Raw genomic sequence first — 18144 nt, 5'->3', positions numbered from 1 at the left:
TGATCCATTGGACTTCACAACTTGCAACTCAGGTATCAATGGCAGCAGAGTGCCTTGAGGACTTGATTTCTTTCAAAGCTGCACTTCATCTGATCTCTAAACAGAGGGCCCTTACTCTGCTCAAGATGTTGAGTGGAAAAGAAATACAGGCTTTGCCTACAGGCTGACTCCTTGCAGCAGCGTGTCAATTACGTCTTAGACCTTTTGTTTCTTCTTAGCCCCATTGCATGTACAGAGTGTGGATGGATAGGCGGTTTAGGGCTTGAAAGAGTCTTTCTGCAGGTAGCAGTGCAGCTGTTGTCCCTGGTGGTCTAGTGGCTAGGATTCTGCGCTCTCACCGCAGCGGCCAGGGTTCGATTCCCGGTCAGGGAAGTCGTCTGTTTCTTTTTGACAAAGTGGATGAGTCGGATTCTGTTGTGATTTGCCAAGCTTAGTGATTTAGCCAAATGACAAAGAAAATAAGATGTCCTTCGAGCATGATTTGAACCAGCGACCTAAGGATGGCCATTTTAATACCTACAGTCCTCCGCTCTACCAACTGAGCTATCGAAGGCAACTGAACACTCTCCTTGAAATGCAAGTCAAATGGGAACATGGAAATGCTGTATTGCTTTGTGCCATCAATCCACTTGATTAGCCTTGAGAAACTTGCTTTAAATCAAAATCCTGGAGAGTGCAGCTGATCCATTGGACTACACAACTTGCAACTCAGGTATCAATTGCAGCAGAGTGCCTTGAGGACTTGATTTCTTTCAAAGCTGCACTTCATCTGATCTCCAAACAGAGGGCCCCGTACTCTGCTCAAGATGTTGAGTGCAAAAGAAATAGAGGCTTTGCCTTGAGAATCTTGCTTTAAATCAAAATCCTGGAGAGTGCAGCTGATCCATTGGACTTCACAACTTGCAACTCAGGTATCAATGGCAGCAGAGTGCCTTGAGGACTTGATTTGTTTCAAAGCTGCACTTCATCTGATCTCTAAACAGAGGGCCCTTACTCTGCTCATGATGTTGAGTGGAAAAGAAATACAGGCTTTGCCTACAGGCTGACTCCTTGCAGCAGCGTGTCAATTACGTCTTTGACCTTTTGTTTCTTCTTAGCCCCATTGCATGTACAGAGTGTGGATGGATAGGCGGTTTAGGGCTTGAAAGAGTCTTTCTGCAGGTCGCAGTGCAGCTGTTGTCCCTGGTGGTCTAGTGGCTAGGATTCGGCGCTCTCACCGCCGCGGCCCGGGTTCGATTCCCGGTCAGGGAAGTCCTCTGTTTCTTTTTGACAAAGTGGATGAGTCGGATTCTGTTGTGATTTGCCAAGCTTAGGGATTTAGCCAAATGACAAAGAAAATAAGATGTCCTTCAAGCCGGATTTGAACCAGCAACCTAAGGATGGCCATTTTAATACCTACAGTCCTCCGCTCTACCAACTGAGCTATCGAAGGCAACCGAACACACCCCTTGAAATGCAAGTCAAATGGGAACATGGAAATGCTGTATTGCTTTGTGCCATCAATCCACTTGATTAGCCTTGAGAAACTTGCTTTAAATCAAAATCCTGGAGAGTGCAGCTGATCCATTGGACTACACAACTTGCAACTCAGGTATCAATTGCAGCAGAGTGCCTTGAGGACTTGATTTCTTTCAAAGCTGCACTTCATCTGATCTCCAAACAGAGGGCCCCGTACTCTGCTCAAGATGTTGAGTGCAAAAGAAATACAGGCTTTGCCTTGAGAATCTTGCTTTAAATCAAAATCCTGGAGAGTGCAGCTGATCCATTGGACTTCACAACTTGCAACTCAGGTATCAATGGCAGCAGAGTGCCTTGAGGACTTGATTTCTTTCAAAGCTGCACTTCATCTGATCTCTAAACAGAGGGCCCTTACTCTGCTCAAGATGTTGAGTGGAAAAGAAATACAGGCTTTGCCTACAGGCTGACTCCTTGCAGCAGCGTGTCAATTACGTCTTAGACCTTTTGTTTCTTCTTAGCCCCATTGCATGTACAGAGTGTGGATGGATAGGCGGTTTAGGGCTTGAAAGAGTCTTTCTGCAGGTAGCAGTGCAGCTGTTGTCCCTGGTGGTCTAGTGGCTAGGATTAGGCGCTCTCACCGCAGCGGCCAGGGTTCGATTCCCGGTCAGGGAAGTCGTCTGTTTCTTTTTGACAAAGTGGATGAGTCGGATTCTGTTGTGATTTGCCAAGCTTAGTGATTTAGCCAAATGACAAAGAAAATAAGATGTCCTTCGAGCATGATTTGAACCAGCGACCTAAGGATGGCCATTTTAATACCTACAGTCCTCCGCTCTACCAACTGAGCTATCGAAGGCAACTGAACACTCTCCTTGAAATGCAAGTCAAATGGGAACATGGAAATGCTGTATTGCTTTGTGCCATCAATCCACTTGATTAGCCTTGAGAAACTTGCTTTAAATCAAAATCCTGGAGAGTGCAGCTGATCCATTGGACTACACAACTTGCAACTCAGGTATCAATTGCAGCAGAGTGCCTTGAGGACTTGATTTCTTTCAAAGCTGCACTTCATCTGATCTCCAAACAGAGGGCCCCGTACTCTTCTCAAGATGTTGAGTGCAAAAGAAATAGAGGCTTTGCCTTGAGAATCTTGCTTTAAATCAAAATCCTGGAGAGTGCAGCTGATCCATTGGACTTCACAACTTGCAACTCAGGTATCAATGGCAGCAGAGTGCCTTGAGGACTTGATTTGTTTCAAAGCTGCACTTCATCTGATCTCTAAACAGAGGGCCCTTACTCTGCTCATGATGTTGAGTGGAAAAGAAATACAGGCTTTGCCTACAGGCTGACTCCTTGCAGCAGCGTGTCAATTACGTCTTTGACCTTTTGTTTCTTCTTAGCCCCATTGCATGTACAGAGTGTGGATGGATAGGCGGTTTAGGGCTTGAAAGAGTCTTTCTGCAGGTCGCAGTGCAGCTGTTGTCCCTGGTGGTCTAGTGGCTAGGATTCGGCGCTCTCACCGCCGCGGCCAGGGTTCGATTCCCGGTCAGGGAAGTCCTCTGTTTCTTTTTGACAAAGTGGATGAGTCGGATTCTGTTGTGATTTGCCAAGCTTAGGGATTTAGCCAAATGACAAAGAAAATAAGATGTCCTTCAAGCCGGATTTGAACCAGCAACCTAAGGATGGCCATTTTAATACCTACAGTCCTCCGCTCTACCAACTGAGCTATCGAAGGCAACTGAACACACCCCTTGAAATGCAAGTCAAATGGGAACATGGAAATGCTGTATTGCTTTGTGCCATCAATCCACTTGATTAGCCTTGAGAAACTTGCTTTAAATCAAAATCCTGGAGAGTGCAGCTGATCCATTGGACTACACAACTTGCAACTCAGGTATCAATTGCAGCAGAGTGCCTTGAGGACTTGATTTCTTTCAAAGCTGCACTTCATCTGATCTCCAAACAGAGGGCCCCGTACTCTGCTCAAGATGTTGAGTGCAAAAGAAATAGAGGCTTTGCCTTGAGAATCTTGCTTTAAATCAAAATCCTGGAGAGTGCAGCTGATCCATTGGACTTCACAACTTGCAACTCAGGTATCAATGGCAGCAGAGTGCCTTGAGAACTTGATTTGTTTCAAAGCTGCACTTCATCTGATCTCTAAACAGAGGGCCCTTACTCTGCTCATGATGTTGAGTGGAAAAGAAATACAGGCTTTGCCTACAGGCTGACTCCTTGCAGCAGCGTGTCAATTACGTCTTTGACCTTTTGTTTCTTCTTAGCCCCATTGCATGTACAGAGTGTGGATGGATAGGCGGTTTAGGGCTTGAAAGAGTCTTTCTGCAGGTCACAGTGCAGCTGTTGTCCCTGGTGGTCTAGTGGCTAGGATTCGGCGCTCTCACCGCCGCGGCCCGGGTTCGATTCCCGGTCAGGGAAGTCCTCTGTTTCTTTTTGACAAAGTGGATGAGTCGGATTCTGTTGTGATTTACCAAGCTTAGGGATTTAGCCAAATGACAAAGAAAATAAGATGTCCTTCGAGCTGGATTTGAACCAGCGACCTAAGGATGGCCATTTTAATACCTACAGTCCTCCGCTCTACCAACTGAGCTATCGAAGGCAACCGAACACACCCCTTGAAATGCAAGTCAAATGGGAACATGGAAATGCTGTATTGCTTTGTGCCATCAATCCACTTGATTAGCCTTGAGAAACTTGCTTTAAATCAAAATCCTGGAGAGTGCAGCTGATCCATTGGACTACACAACTTGCAACTCAGGTATCAATTGCAGCAGAGTGCCTTGAGGACTTGATTTCTTTCAAAGCTGCACTTCATCTGATCTCCAAACAGAGGGCCCCGTACTCTGCTCAAGATGTTGAGTGCAAAAGAAATACAGGCTTTGCCTTGAGAATCTTGCTTTAAATCAAAATCCTGGAGAGTGCAGCTGATCCATTGGACTTCACAACTTGCAACTCAGGTATCAATGGCAGCAGAGTGCCTTGAGGACTTGATTTCTTTCAAAGCTGCACTTCATCTGATCTCTAAACAGAGGGCCCTTACTCTGCTCATGATGTTGAGTGGAAAAGAAATACAGGCTTTGCCTACAGGCTGACTCCTTGCAGCAGCGTGTCAATTACGTCTTTGACCTTTTGTTTCTTCTTAGCCCCATTGCATGTACAGAGTGTGGATGGACAGGCGGTTTAGGGCTTGAAAGAGTCTTTCTGCAGGTCGCAGTGCAGCTGTTGTCCCTGGTGGTCTAGTGGCTAGGATTCGGCGCTCTCACCGCCGCGGCCCGGGTTCGATTCCCGGTCAGGGAAGTCCTCTGTTTCTTTTTGACAAAGTGGATGAGTCGGATTCTGTTGTGATTTGCCAAGCTTAGGGATTTAGCCAAATGACAAAGAAAATAAGATGTCCTTCAAGCCGGATTTGAACCAGCGACCTAAGGATGGCCATTTTAATACCTACAGTCCTCCGCTCTACCAACTGAGCTATCGAAGGCAACCGAACACACCCCTTGAAATGCAAGTCAAATGGGAACATGGAAATGCTGTATTGCTTTGTGCCATCAATCCACTTGATTAGCCTTGAGAAACTTGCTTTAAATCAAAATCCTGGAGAGTGCAGCTGATCCATTGGACTACACAACTTGCAACTCAGGTATCAATTGCAGCAGAGTGCCTTGAGGACTTGATTTCTTTCAAAGCTGCACTTCATCTGATCTCCAAACAGAGGGCCCGTACTCTGCTCAAGATGTTGAGTGCAAAAGAAATACAGGCTTTGCCTTGAGAATCTTGCTTTAAATCAAAATCCTGGAGAGTGCAGCTGATCCATTGGACTTCACAACTTGCAACTCAGGTATCAATGGCAGCAGAGTGCCTTGAGGACTTGATTTCTTTCAAAGCTGCACTTCATCTGATCTCTAAACAGAGGGCCCTTACTCTGCTCAAGATGTTGAGTGGAAAAGAAATACAGGCTTTGCCTACAGGCTGACTCCTTGCAGCAGCATGTCAATTACGTCTTAGACCTTTTGTTTCTTCTTAGCCCCATTGCATGTACAGAGTGTGGATGGATAGGCGGTTTAGGGCTTGAAAGAGTCTTTCTGCAGGTAGCAGTGCAGCTGTTGTCCCTGGTGGTCTAGTGGCTAGGATTCGGCGCTCTCACTGCAGCGGCCAGGGTTCGATTCCCGGTCAGGGAAGTCGTCTGTTTCTTTTTGACAAAGTGGATGAGTCGGATTCTGTTGTGATTTGCCAAGCTTAGGGATTTAGCCAAATGACAAAGAAAATAAGATGTCCTTCGAGCATGATTTGAACCAGCGACCTAAGGATGGCCATTTTAATACCTACAGTCCTCCGCTCTACCAACTGAGCTATCGAAGGCAACTGAACACTCTCCTTGAAATGCAAGTCAAATGGGAACATGGAAATGCTGTATTGCTTTGTGCCATCAATCCACTTGATTAGCCTTGAGAAACTTGCTTTAAATCAAAATCCTGGAGAGTGCAGCTGATCCATTGGACTACACAACTTGCAACTCAGGTATCAATTGCAGCAGAGTGCCTTGAGGACTTGATTTCTTTCAAAGCTGCACTTCATCTGATCTCCAAACAGAGGGCCCCGTACTCTGCTCAAGATGTTGAGTGCAAAAGAAATAGAGGCTTTGCCTTGAGAATCTTGCTTTAAATCAAAATCCTGGAGAGTGCAGCTGATCCATTGGACTTCACAACTTGCAACTCAGGTATCAATGGCAGCAGAGTGCCTTGAGGACTTGATTTGTTTCAAAGCTGCACTTCATCTGATCTCTAAACAGAGGGCCCTTACTCTGCTCATGATGTTGAGTGGAAAAGAAATACAGGCTTTGCCTACAGGCTGACTCCTTGCAGCAGCGTGTCAATTACGTCTTTGACCTTTTGTTTCTTCTTAGCCCCATTGCATGTACAGAGTGTGGATGGATAGGCGGTTTAGGGCTTGAAAGAGTCTTTCTGCAGGTCGCAGTGCAGCTGTTGTCCCTGGTGGTCTAGTGGCTAGGATTCGGCGCTCTCACCGCCGCGGCCCGGGTTCGATTCCCGGTCAGGGAAGTCCTCTGTTTCTTTTTGACAAAGTGGATGAGTCGGATTCTGTTGTGATTTGCCAAGCTTAGGGATTTAGCCAAATGACAAAGAAAATAAGGTGTCCTTCGAGCCGGATTTGAACCAGCGACCTAAGGATGGCCATTTTAATACCTACAGTCCTCCGCTCTACCAACTGAGCTATCGAAGGCAACTGAATACACCCCTTGAAATGCAAGTCAAATGGGAACATGGAAATGCTGTATTGCTTTGTGCCATCAATCCACTTGATTAGCCTTGAGAAACTTGCTTTAAATCAAAATCCTGGAGAGTGCAGCTGATCCATTGGACTACACAACTTGCAACTCAGGTATCAATTGCAGCAGAGTGCCTTGAGGACTTGATTTCTTTCAAAGCTGCACTTCATCTGATCTCCAAACAGAGGGCCCCGTACTCTGCTCAAGATGTTGAGTGCAAAAGAAATACAGGCTTTGCCTTGAGAATCTTGCTTTAAATCAAAATCCTGGAGAGTGTGTAGAGGGTTAGAAAATTGCCTCCATTTACAGTTTATTAGAACACAGACCCCCCCTCACTTATTTTTATTTTTTTATTTCATTGTTTGTACATTATTTCAATTATCAGAACTATTCTAACTATCATTAGCTTTTCAAGCCATTTCTATCTTTTTTTACATGGTATTACACCACTCAACCGCTAGATGGCGCATTATCCCAGTGAGTAGCAAGGAGAACACTTAAATTCGAGGTCTGAGCATGCGCAGTTCAGAAATAAACTCGCGCTGGCTTCGAACACACTGTTCACTGCTTTGTGTCCTTCACTGATTTACAGGTAACTAAAAAGGCTACTTAAAACGCTTTAGTTTAAAAAAGCAGTAGTAAAAGTGGCAAGGAGAGCCTTTTGTGATGTGTTTTAAGGTGGTTTGTTGTGATAAAAAACGTTTAGTTTCGCCTGTAATCTAATCTTTGGATCTGGGGGTTACTAGCTACCAAGCTGTGGGTGCCATCTTGCTCAACAATGAGAGTCTAAATTTATGCTTCTCATGACTGTTCTGGATGTTTTATTTCTAAAATATAGTGAATCTGTACATATTAAGCTTATAGTGTTTATTAAGCAGCATTTTGGTTCAAGTTCTGAAGCTAGAGCTAGCAACACTATCTTGGTGCTGTTGTCTAATTTTCTGAGTGGTTATACCACCATTTTGTGAGTTTCTGAGTACTATGTACAAATAAGTTACGAGTATCCATGCAAATGCATTTTGTCTGTATTTTGAAGTTAAAAGGTTGTTGTATTTGATTTATGGAAGCCTTAGCAGTGTAGTTTATGAAGTCTAAGTGTACTAAAGTGCAACTTCTGTTTTTCTGTGGTGCGTGAGCTAACACTGGCAGCATTAAGCTACAATGGCTGCTTCGGGTATGTGTTTGTTAAGATAATGTGTGTAAATGACGTTTGTGTAGCTATGTAATTGGGAAAAATGTAATGTTGAGTGAATGTGTGACTGTATAAGGTTAATATTTGAATATCTGCGTATCCGTATTTTATTGTACTGTTATTGGAGATACTGTTGAACTAGCTATAATTGTATATGTTAACAAAGAGACCAAATTGTATTATTCTTCTGTCCTTAACACTATTTACAACAAATTTAGAATGGAATAAATAATAATTACTGAAGTAATGAAATGGAAGGAAAAAAATATTGAAACAGAAATAAACTCGCGCTGGCTTCGAACACACTGTTCACTGCTTTGTGTCCTTCACTGATTTACAGGCCCAGTTATTTCTCAGGATACACAGTGCTGCCTGGTCTGTGTATCCATTGCTGCTGGCCCAGAAACCCCTAGACCTGGCGCCGGCAACAATTTGGGGGCTCGTCCGGGATCTAGCACCACCTAGCGGGGAAGGAGTGTCCTGCAACAACGACGAGGTGTCCAGAGCTTTAGGGAAGGCTGCAGTATTGTGCGTCATCCAGAGAGCGGAGGCCACCGTTGTCCAGTCCAAATGGCTACTTCTACCCCACGACGGATGCTAGTCTATACGATTCAGAAGAGACTCTCGGCTTTGAATGAGAGTCAGTTGCAGACAATTGCATGTGCCATCAACGAGGAACAGTCATCAGTCAGCCTAGCTGACTTAAGTGAGCCAGAACTTTATGACTTCATTGTTGATTATCTACGGAGTGAGCGACTGAGAGACATGGAAGACGAGGGCATGTCTCAACTCCTCATTCTTAATGACATGCTCATTAATCTTTTGGCCAAGGAAGTAGAAACTGATAAAGGTGACTGTGCCATGCCCCGTCAGACGGACCACGCATCTTCTCATCAGCCAGATCCTATCACACCAACTCCTCCTGATCCTACTCCTCCTGATCTACATCAGACTGTCGGAACTGCTGTTAGCGACACACAACATCTGCCCCAGGACCGAGACACTAATGCGTCACTCCAGAACTACCCAACCTCGACACCAGCCAGGTCTTCCACAAGGGGTGCTAATGGTGTCCCACCAGGTAGATCCAGTCCACAGTCCAGCATCGCTGATCAGGTAGTGAGGTTTACTGATGTAGCTGCTCTGTTTCCCCGCAGAGAATTTAAACTTCATGGTGGTCAAATCTCTGATACAGGGTCTGATATGTCATACAGTAGCCTGTGTAAACAACTTGATGAAGGGTTACGAGAAGGGTTTAGTGAGTCTGAGATTATTCGCTCAGTGCTCAGGATAACCAAACCAGGTACATTTAGAGAGATGCTTACCAATAAGGATGACCTGTCTGTAGGTGAGCTCAAGCGGTTTCTCCGCTCTCACATTAGAGATAAAAACAGTACTGAACTCTTTTTAGAGTTAAGTAATGCTAGGCAACAAGACAAAGAGAGTCCACAGCAGTTTTTGTACCGCATTTTGGGGCTAAAACAGCGAGTTCTTTTCGAGTCCCAGCAATCTGGTGCTGACTTTAGCTATGACCGAAAGCTTGTTCAAGGCACATTTCTACACACACTCTACCAGGGTCTTCATGAGAAAAGTAGTCATGTTAGACGTGATCTCAAACCTTACCTGACAGACTTGCAGGTTAGTGATGACTGTCTTTTAGAACAGATCACTAAGTCCACAAGCGAGGAGACAGATAGGTTAAAACGCCTTGGGTCAGTTGCCAAAGCCCGACCAGTGACCGTAAATACGGCTCAGCACACCAGTAGCGGACAGAATGACCAGCCTAAACCTGCCCATGTTGACTCAGAGTTACAGGCGAACCGCACGGCAATCATGGAATTGACAGCCCAAGTGTCCTCCTTAACCAAAAGCTTGGCCCAGATGGTAAAACCCACTGAGAGTATGACCTCTAATAATTTCTCACCTCCTGTTCACCACCCAGCACTAATGCATGAGGCAAAAGGCAGATGTCAAAACTGTGTACAACGAAACAACTTGAGCTGTTCGCACTGTTTTATATGTGGTCAGGAGGGACATAGGGCGATTGGCTGCATGCAGCGCAAGCCGCCGGGAAACGCGGTGGGGTCACTGGGGCGGGGGCTGCCAGTGACCGTCGCTACTGAAAAGCCCTCGGTACAGAAACAATATAAAGAGCCAGCCAAAGCCAAAAACCCAAAGCAACCTTGTCCCCCTCCTAGGAAGCATGTAGCTCAGCTCATAGGTAAAAGGTGTATGGTGTCGTGCACAATCAATGGAGTCCCAACCCAAATGCTACTTGATTCAGGGGCTCAGGTGACCATAGTAGGGAGGGGATGGATAGCAAAAATGTTACCCAAGCTCAAGATATTGCCCCTCAACACTCTTTTGACTGATCACCCTCTCGAAGTATCTGCTGCTAATGGTACCGGAGTTCCCTTTGAGGGTTGGGCAGAAGTTGATCTTCAGTTATGTAGTGAGAGTCAGGGACATGTAGCCATCCGAGTACCAATACTAATTGGTCATAGCTCTGTTAACTGTGCTCTTTTGGGTAGTAACGTCATAGCGGAGATCATCAAAGAAAACAAGGAAGAGCAGAGTGCAGTTAATATTACTGCCTTACTTAAGGAAGCTCTTAGTGTCAGTGAGAGTACAGCAGAGTCTCTGGTCTCTGTTCTTCAGATGCAAGTACCTGAAGAGGTATCCCAGTCCTTTAGTGTGAGAGTTGGAAAGCAGGGTGTAATAGTCCCTGCTGGTCAAATTTTTGAAGTCAAGTGCAGGGTCAGAACAAAGCCAAAAGGGGGAACAATGCTCTTCCAACCTAGTCCTGAGTGTTACTGTCCTGAGGGGTTAGAGCCATTTTCCACACTAATAGATGTTCCCAGTGGTTTCTCTAAACTTGCAAAGGTTCCCCTCCAGAACTCAACTAAACATGACATTTATCTTCCACGGAGAACTGTGCTAGGCACTCTTGAAGACATTATATCAATACAGCCAGTAAATGCGCCGGAACCTCTGCATTTCACCAATCCTCAAACGTGCACAGCACAGCTTAAACAAAGTGACGAGTACGGTCCAAGTCAAGACAAGTGGCACCCTCCTGTTGATCTGTCACATCTTAGTGAGGATGAGCAACAGGTGGTCAGAGAAATGCTATACTGTGAGTCAGATGTATTCGCTAAAGATGAAGCTGACATTGGGTGTATACCAAGCCTACAATTGAAAATACACCTGCGAGATGAGACACCTGTGCAGAAGTGTTATAATTCAATCCCCAAGCCCCTGTACCAAGAAGTGAAAGAGTATGTCCGAAATTTACTTGACCACGGTTGGATAAGAAAATCCACCTCCCCGTACTCATCCCCTGTAGTTTGTGTCCGAAAGAAGGACAAGAGCTTGCGTCTCTGTGTGGATTTCCGTGAGTTAAATCGCAAAACGATCCCTGACCGCCATCCACTTCCACGTATCCAGGATTTGCTGGATAATCTTGGTGGCTATTCCTGGTTCTCCATACTTGATCAGGGTAGTGCTTACCACCAGGGTTTTGTTGATGAGGCCTCCAGACATCTGACTGCTTTTAGTACCCCCTGGTCCCTTTATGAGTGGAATCGGGTTCCGTTTGGTCTAACGAATGCGCCTGCTGCATTTCAAAGGGCTATGGAAGGCATCCTTGATGGTTTGAGAGATGATTGCTGCTCTCCATACCTAGATGACATTCTTTGTTTTTCCAAGACGTTCTCTGACCATGTCCGAGATCTCAGGCGAGTGCTCTGCCGTCTAAGAGAGCATGGAGTGAAGTTGCGTCCAAAAAAATGTGAGCTGTTCAAGCGCCAGGTGAGGTACATAGGGAGGCTAGTGTCAAGCGAAGGCATTCAGATGGACCCTAAGGACCTGGAAGCAGTGCTTCAACTAAAAGAGAGAGAACCAAAGACGGTAGGAGAGGTCAGAGCTCTATTAGGGTTCTTGGGTTACTATAGGTCTTTCATACAAGACTTTTCGAGGATTGCACGCCCCCTGTTTAAGCTCCTGGAGGTTCCCAGTGAGGATAGCCAAGACAAAACCAGCCGTACAACTAAAACTAGACGCAACACTCAGGGTCAGCTTTCATCCAAGACATCTGTGCAGTGGACGCCTGAACATAGTTCCATCCTGTCTAGCCTGGTTGACATGTTGACCCACCCGCCCATCCTAGCATATCCAAACTTCGAACTACCATTTGTGTTACACACGGATGCTTCCAATGAAGGTTTGGGGGCTGTGCTTTACCAGCAGCAGGGGGCGGAACTCAGAGTTATAGCCTTTGGTTCCAGAACGCTCACACCTGCCGAAAGAAATTACCATCTCCACTCTGGCAAGCTTGAGTTTCTCGCATTGAAGTGGGCAATCTGTGATAAATTTCGAGATTATCTGTATTACGCGCCCACTTTTACAGTATATACTGATAATAACCCCCTTACTTATGTTTTAAGCACAGCCAGATTGAACGCAGTTGGACACAGATGGGTGGGTGAGTTAGCTGACTTCCATTTCACCATTAAGTACAGGCCAGGTAAAGCAAACATTGATGCTGACACCCTCTCAAGGTATCCACTGAAACTCCAGGATCATCTCAAGGAGTATACTGAGATAATGTCCCCAGAACTAGTGTCTGCTGTTTGGCAGGGAGGAGAAGCTGTGAGGAACCAAGACGTGCCGTGGGCAGCTGCCCTACAACTACGGATGGGTGACAAGGATGAGCTTTCGGTGAGTGTTCCTCTCATCACCCCAGAGGATATCAGAGCTGCTCAGAAGGAGGATACCTCCATCTGTGAGGTGATGAGATTAAAGAAAGGAGGCTGGAACCCTAACGACAAAGACAAGAGACAGATGGGACAAGAAACACGACGATTAGTGCACGAATGGAATCGACTGAATATTGACAAGGGAATTTTGTATAGGCAGATAGGAACCCGTAAACAACTGGTACTCCCGTGTAAACTTAAGCCATTGGTACTTAAGCAACTCCACAATGATATGGGGCATGTGGGGGCTGATAAGGTCATCCACTTAGCCAGGGAAAGGTTTTATTGGCCTTTCATGCAGAAGGAAATCGAAGACTATGTCATCAGACAGTGCTCATGCATCAAACAGAAGCGGCCTAACATTCCAGACAAAGCACCTATGGGGTCCATAACATCCACTTTCCCTTTCGAGTTAGTGTCTGTGGATTATCTTCACCTTGAACCAAGTAAAGGTGGCTACGAGTACATCTTAGTTCTATGTGACCACTTTACACGTTTCGCCCAGGCGTATCCAACTAAGAACAAATCTGGCAAAACTGCAGCCGAGAAGATCTTCTCAGACTTCATTCCTCGCTTTGGTTACCCTGAAAAGTTACATCATGATCAGGGGCGAGAGTTCGAGAACAGTCTCTTCCAACGACTCGAGCAGCTAGCAGGAGTCTCCCATTCTCGTACCACCTGTTATCACCCGCAGGGGAATCCGGTCGAAAGACTAAACCGAACACTTCTTCAGATGCTTCGCACCCTGCAGGAGGAGAAAAAGACAGAGTGGAAGGACCACTTGCCTCATCTCATCCACGCATATAACTGTACGAGGCATGAGGCAACAGGCTATTCCCCATTCTTTCTCCTATATGGAAGAGCTCCACGCCTGCCTATTGATTTACTGTTCGACCTCAAACCGGAAGAGGATACTCTAACCAAGCAAGAATATGCACAGAAGTGGGCTTCTCGAATGCAGGAGGCATACAAGATTGCCGCCAGTAACAGCCAGAAGTGCTCTGCCAAAGGTAAAAAGCACTATGACCGAGGTGTTAAAGGCATCGTTCTTCAGCCAGGGGATCGTGTACTCGTCCGCAACTTGTCAGAGAGAGGTGGCCCAGGCAAGCTTCGTCCATACTGGGAGAGCAAGGTGCACAAGGTCATAGAACGAGTGGGAGAGGGACCTGTGTATAAGATTCAAGCTGAGAGAGGAGACCGAAACATCCGTGTGCTACATCGCAACCTCTTGCTGCTTGTAAACGACTTGCCAATTGAATCAGATGAGCAGACCAGTCAGAGACAAAACAAGCCTCATGGACAAAACCGTAACAGACACAGTAAAGAGCTAGACCAGCACTGTTCTGATGATTCCGCTGATGAAGAACTATTTTACAACATCCGACCTTTACCTGTGTATGAAAGGAGAACGACCAGACCTCAGCCATTCCCATCCAAACCCCATTGCAACCTCCGAGCTGTAGCACCAGAATTCAGATCAGTGGGACAAGCAAGTGAGTCAGAGAGTGTGCAGCAAGAATCTGTGCCCTTGGCAGCACCCAACTCAACCCAAGCGTCAACAAATGATGTTGCACTTGCTGGTGAAAATATCCAAGAACTGCCTCAAGAAGACAGCGTGCTTTACCATGTAGATATGGAGGGATCCATAGAAGAGGCTGAGCCTGATGCAGAGTTGTCAGATGAGACAGAGCCACCTGTGAGGAGGTCCACTCGGGTTGCAAAGTCGAAAGAAATATTCACATATGAGCAGTTAGGTCAGCCTTCCTATCAACCTTGGGGACCTGGAGTGAATGCCATGTTTGCATGCGGGCTTTACCCTATGACAGTCTATCCACCCTTCACTGAAACGTGCTACTATGTAAGACCAGTATTGATGACTTAGATGGTTGACGAACAATAAGACTCACTAGACGTTATGTATATAGACACATTTACAGACAGTACACCAAACACAATTACTTGAAATAGCATCATTTAGTTAGTTCTAGATGTCCGGAGACATCTCTTGAAGCAGGGGAGAGTGTAGAGGGTTAGAAAATTGCCTCCATTTACAGTTTATTAGAACACAGACCCCCCCTCACTTATTTTTATTTTTTTATTTCATTGTTTGTACATTATTTCAATTATCAGAACTATTCTAACTATCATTAGCTTTTCAAGCCATTTCTATCTTTTTTTACATGGTATTACACCACTCAACCGCTAGATGGCGCATTATCCCAGTGAGTAGCAAGGAGAACACTTAAATTCGAGGTCTGAGCATGCGCAGTTCAGAAATAAACTCGCGCTGGCTTCGAACACACTGTTCACTGCTTTGTGTCCTTCACTGATTTACAGGTAACTAAAAAGGCTACTTAAAACGCTTTAGTTTAAAAAAGCAGTAGTAAAAGTGGCAAGGAGAGCCTTTTGTGATGTGTTTTAAGGTGGTTTGTTGTGATAAAAAACGTTTAGTTTCGCCTGTAATCTAATCTTTGGATCTGGGGGTTACTAGCTACCAAGCTGTGGGTGCCATCTTGCTCAACAATGAGAGTCTAAATTTATGCTTCTCATGACTGTTCTGGATGTTTTATTTCTAAAATATAGTGAATCTGTACATATTAAGCTTATAGTGTTTATTAAGCAGCATTTTGGTTCAAGTTCTGAAGCTAGAGCTAGCAACACTATCTTGGTGCTGTTGTCTAATTTTCTGAGTGGTTATACCACCATTTTGTGAGTTTCTGAGTACTATGTACAAATAAGTTACGAGTATCCATGCAAATGCATTTTGTCTGTATTTTGAAGTTAAAAGGTTGTTGTATTTGATTTATGGAAGCCTTAGCAGTGTAGTTTATGAAGTCTAAGTGTACTAAAGTGCAACTTCTGTTTTTCTGTGGTGCGTGAGCTAACACTGGCAGCATTAAGCTACAATGGCTGCTTCGGGTATGTGTTTGTTAAGATAATGTGTGTAAATGACGTTTGTGTAGCTATGTAATTGGGAAAAATGTAATGTTGAGTGAATGTGTGACTGTATAAGGTTAATATTTGAATATCTGCGTATCCGTATTTTATTGTACTGTTATTGGAGATACTGTTGAACTAGCTATAATTGTATATGTTAACAAAGAGACCAAATTGTATTATTCTTCTGTCCTTAACACTATTTACAACAAATTTAGAATGGAATAAATAATAATTACTGAAGTAATGAAATGGAAGGAAAAAAATATTGAAACAGAAATAAACTCGCGCTGGCTTCGAACACACTGTTCACTGCTTTGTGTCCTTCACTGATTTACAGGCCCAGTTATTTCTCAGGATACACAGTGCTGCCTGGTCTGTGTATCCATTGCTGCTGGCCCAGAAACCCCTAGACCTGGCGCCGGCAACAAGTGCAGCTGATCCATTGGACTTCACAACTTGCAACTCAGGTATCAATGGCAGCAGAGTGCCTTGAGGACTTGATTTCTTTCAAAGCTGCACTTCATCTGATCTCTAAACAGAGGGCCCTTACTCTGCTCAAGATGTTGAGTGGAAAAGAAATACAGGCTTTGCCTACAGGCTGACTCCTTGCAGCAGCGTGTCAATTACGTCTTAGACCTTTTGTTTCTTCTTAGCCCCATTGCATGTACAGAGTGTGGATGGATAGGCGGTTTAGGGCTTGAAAGAGTCTTTCTGCAGGTAGCAGTGCAGCTGTTGTCCCTGGTGGTCTAGTGGCTAGGATTCTGCGCTCTCACCGCAGCGGCCAGGGTTCGATTCCCGGTCAGGGAAGTCGTCTGTTTCTTTTTGACAAAGTGGATGAGTCGGATTCTGTTGTGATTTGCCAAGCTTAGTGATTTAGCCAAATGACAAAGAAAATAAGATGTCCTTCGAGCATGATTTGAACCAGCGACCTAAGGATGGCCATTTTAATACCTACAGTCCTCCGCTCTACCAACTGAGCTATCGAAGGCAACTGAACACTCTCCTTGAAATGCAAGTCAAATGGGAACATGGAAATGCTGTATTGCTTTGTGCCATCAATCCACTTGATTAGCCTTGAGAAACTTGCTTTAAATCAAAATCCTGGAGAGTGCAGCTGATCCATTGGACTACACAACTTGCAACTCAGGTATCAATTGCAGCAGAGTGCCTTGAGGACTTGATTTCTTTCAAAGCTGCACTTCATCTGATCTCCAAACAGAGGGCCCCGTACTCTGCTCAAGATGTTGAGTGCAAAAGAAATAGAGGCTTTGCCTTGAGAATCTTGCTTTAAATCAAAATCCTGGAGAGTGCAGCTGATCCATTGGACTTCACAACTTGCAACTCAGGTATCAATGGCAGCAGAGTGCCTTGAGGACTTGATTTGTTTCAAAGCTGCACTTCATCTGATCTCTAAACAGAGGGCCCTTACTCTGCTCATGATGTTGAGTGGAAAAGAAATACAGGCTTTGCCTACAGGCTGACTCCTTGCAGCAGCGTGTCAATTACGTCTTTGACCTTTTGTTTCTTCTTAGCCCCATTGCATGTACAGAGTGTGGATGGATAGGCGGTTTAGGGCTTGAAAGAGTCTTTCTGCAGGTCGCAGTGCAGCTGTTGTCCCTGGTGGTCTAGTGGCTAGGATTCGGCGCTCTCACCGCCGCGGCCCGGGTTCGATTCCCGGTCAGGGAAGTCCTCTGTTTCTTTTTGACAAAGTGGATGAGTCGGATTCTGTTGTGATTTGCCAAGCTTAGGGATTTAGCCAAATGACAAAGAAAATAAGATGTCCTTCAAGCCGGATTTGAACCAGCAACCTAAGGATGGCCATTTTAATACCTACAGTCCTCCGCTCTACCAACTGAGCTATCGAAGGCAACCGAACACACCCCTTGAAATGCAAGTCAAATGGGAACATGGAAATGCTGTATTGCTTTGTGCCATCAATCCACTTGATTAGCCTTGAGAAACTTGCTTTAAATCAAAATCCTGGAGAGTGCAGCTGATCCATTGGACTACACAACTTGCAACTCAGGTATCAATTGCAGCAGAGTGCCTTGAGGACTTGATTTCTTTCAAAGCTGCACTTCATCTGATCTCCAAACAGAGGGCCCCGTACTCTGCTCAAGATGTTGAGTGCAAAAGAAATACAGGCTTTGCCTTGAGAATCTTGCTTTAAATCAAAATCCTGGAGAGTGCAGCTGATCCATTGGACTTCACAACTTGCAACTCAGGTATCAATGGCAGCAGAGTGCCTTGAGGACTTGATTTCTTTCAAAGCTGCACTTCATCTGATCTCTAAACAGAGGGCCCTTACTCTGCTCAAGATGTTGAGTGGAAAAGAAATACAGGCTTTGCCTACAGGCTGACTCCTTGCAGCAGCGTGTCAATTACGTCTTAGACCTTTTGTTTCTTCTTAGCCCCATTGCATGTACAGAGTGTGGATGGATAGGCGGTTTAGGGCTTGAAAGAGTCTTTCTGCAGGTAGCAGTGCAGCTGTTGTCCCTGGTGGT

General features: G+C 45.2%; 12 non-coding genes across 12 annotated transcripts; 6 read left to right on the top strand and 6 right to left on the bottom strand.

The window, feature by feature from the left end:
• The first annotated feature begins 1179 nt into the window (after positions 1–1179).
• On the top strand, positions 1180–1251 carry trnae-cuc (transfer RNA glutamic acid (anticodon CUC)). The gene has a single exon. It is a non-coding gene; the product is annotated as a tRNA-Glu (tRNA).
• A 94-nt stretch (positions 1252–1345) lies between these two features.
• On the bottom strand, positions 1346–1432 carry trnay-gua (transfer RNA tyrosine (anticodon GUA)). The gene is given in 2 exon segments: positions 1346–1381; positions 1396–1432. It is a non-coding gene; the product is annotated as a tRNA-Tyr (tRNA).
• A 1671-nt stretch (positions 1433–3103) lies between these two features.
• Positions 3104–3190, bottom strand: trnay-gua (transfer RNA tyrosine (anticodon GUA)). The gene is given in 2 exon segments: positions 3104–3139; positions 3154–3190. It is a non-coding gene; the product is annotated as a tRNA-Tyr (tRNA).
• A 626-nt stretch (positions 3191–3816) lies between these two features.
• trnae-cuc (transfer RNA glutamic acid (anticodon CUC)) lies at positions 3817–3888 on the top strand. The gene has a single exon. It is a non-coding gene; the product is annotated as a tRNA-Glu (tRNA).
• Positions 3889–3982: 94 nt separating this feature from the next.
• On the bottom strand, positions 3983–4069 carry trnay-gua (transfer RNA tyrosine (anticodon GUA)). Its single transcript is given in 2 exon segments — positions 3983–4018; positions 4033–4069. It is a non-coding gene; the product is annotated as a tRNA-Tyr (tRNA).
• Positions 4070–4695: 626 nt separating this feature from the next.
• On the top strand, positions 4696–4767 carry trnae-cuc (transfer RNA glutamic acid (anticodon CUC)). The gene has a single exon. It is a non-coding gene; the product is annotated as a tRNA-Glu (tRNA).
• Positions 4768–4861: 94 nt separating this feature from the next.
• On the bottom strand, positions 4862–4948 carry trnay-gua (transfer RNA tyrosine (anticodon GUA)). The gene is given in 2 exon segments: positions 4862–4897; positions 4912–4948. It is a non-coding gene; the product is annotated as a tRNA-Tyr (tRNA).
• A 1504-nt stretch (positions 4949–6452) lies between these two features.
• Positions 6453–6524, top strand: trnae-cuc (transfer RNA glutamic acid (anticodon CUC)). The gene has a single exon. It is a non-coding gene; the product is annotated as a tRNA-Glu (tRNA).
• Positions 6525–6618: 94 nt separating this feature from the next.
• Positions 6619–6705, bottom strand: trnay-gua (transfer RNA tyrosine (anticodon GUA)). The gene is given in 2 exon segments: positions 6619–6654; positions 6669–6705. It is a non-coding gene; the product is annotated as a tRNA-Tyr (tRNA).
• A 9670-nt stretch (positions 6706–16375) lies between these two features.
• trnae-cuc (transfer RNA glutamic acid (anticodon CUC)) lies at positions 16376–16447 on the top strand. Its single transcript has one exon. It is a non-coding gene; the product is annotated as a tRNA-Glu (tRNA).
• Positions 16448–17254: 807 nt separating this feature from the next.
• Positions 17255–17326, top strand: trnae-cuc (transfer RNA glutamic acid (anticodon CUC)). The gene has a single exon. It is a non-coding gene; the product is annotated as a tRNA-Glu (tRNA).
• Positions 17327–17420: 94 nt separating this feature from the next.
• Positions 17421–17507, bottom strand: trnay-gua (transfer RNA tyrosine (anticodon GUA)). Its single transcript is given in 2 exon segments — positions 17421–17456; positions 17471–17507. It is a non-coding gene; the product is annotated as a tRNA-Tyr (tRNA).
• Positions 17508–18144: the final 637 nt, after the last annotated feature.

This window comes from Salminus brasiliensis, chromosome 3 (assembly GCF_030463535.1).
Source record: "Salminus brasiliensis chromosome 3, fSalBra1.hap2, whole genome shotgun sequence".
In the NCBI taxonomy this organism is placed as follows: Eukaryota; Metazoa; Chordata; class Actinopteri; order Characiformes; family Bryconidae; genus Salminus; species Salminus brasiliensis.
This window is presented reverse-complemented; position numbering and strand designations above follow the sequence as displayed.